This window comes from Chondrus crispus, genomic scaffold (genome assembly GCF_000350225.1).
Source record: "Chondrus crispus Stackhouse genomic scaffold, scaffold_6, whole genome shotgun sequence".
NCBI classification, from domain to species: Eukaryota; Rhodophyta; class Florideophyceae; order Gigartinales; family Gigartinaceae; genus Chondrus; species Chondrus crispus.
Window position 1 is genome coordinate 330323 of NW_005178652.1, and position 1163 is coordinate 331485.

A 1163-nucleotide genomic window follows, 5' to 3' on the forward strand; every position below is an offset into this window, starting at 1 on the left:
TTTGCATGCTTCACTGAGTGCGATGTATTCTGCCTCACAAGTAGACTTTGCAACTACTATTTGTTTCCGGGAAGCCCAACTGATAGGCCCATCACAAAGCTTGAACACGTACCCACTCGTTGATTTCCGTGATTCAAGGCATCCACCCCAATCTGCGTCGCTATACCCATGAAGTTCCGTACCAAGATCATCTTTACCAAACACTATTCCAAGATGCTGGGACCCACGCAAGTATCTCAAAACACGTTTCACACCTGTCCAATGCGAATCGTGAGGGTCGGCACAGTGTTGAGATAACTTTCCAATGGCATACGCAATATCGGGGCGGGTCCCGACCATTAGGAACATTAGACATCCAATGGCCTGACGATATGGTTCAAAGCATGGGTTGTCATCAGTGCCAGTTTCGGCCACTTGCATTGTGACATGTCGAGACTGTTCCATCGGAGTAACGCAAGGATTGCATGCCGACATTTTGAACCGTTTCAGTACTGCTTGGGCATACTTCGACTGCGTGACGGTCAGGACGTGTTTAGAACGTATACGGTCGATCTCTAGACCAATACAAGTCTTCGCCTCGCCAAGGTCTTTCATATCGAATCGTTTGTTGAGTTCATTTTTCATCCATAATATGGCCTCCAAGTCACTTCCAGCTAGCAGCAGATCGTCCACGTACAACGCGATAATCATGATGACATTGCCTTGACGTCGAATGTAAAGACATGGGTCGCTGCGTGTAGTGTTGAAACCAAGTTCAGTGATCAGAAACTCATCGATCTTACTATGCCATTGGCGATGGGCTTGCTTAAGACCATAGATTGCTTTCAATAGTTTACACACCGAATCAGGTTTGACTTTGTTGATGCATCCTTCAGGTTGCTCCATGTAGATTTCTTCGTGAAGGTCACCGTTGAGGAAGGCAGTGACCACGTCCATCTGATGCAGCTCAAGGTCAAAGTGCGCAACCAGTGCCAGCAGCAGACGGATAGTTGTGAACTTGATGACAGGGGCGAAAGTTTCAGTGTAATCGATGCCTTCTACTTGTTGAAAGCCTCGTGCCACAAGACGTCCCTCTGCAGTTTCGACCAATTTTCCGGACTCGTCAGGAAGTTGCTTCACTCCAAAAACCCACCTGGACGTCAGGACGTTTGATGCTTGAGATC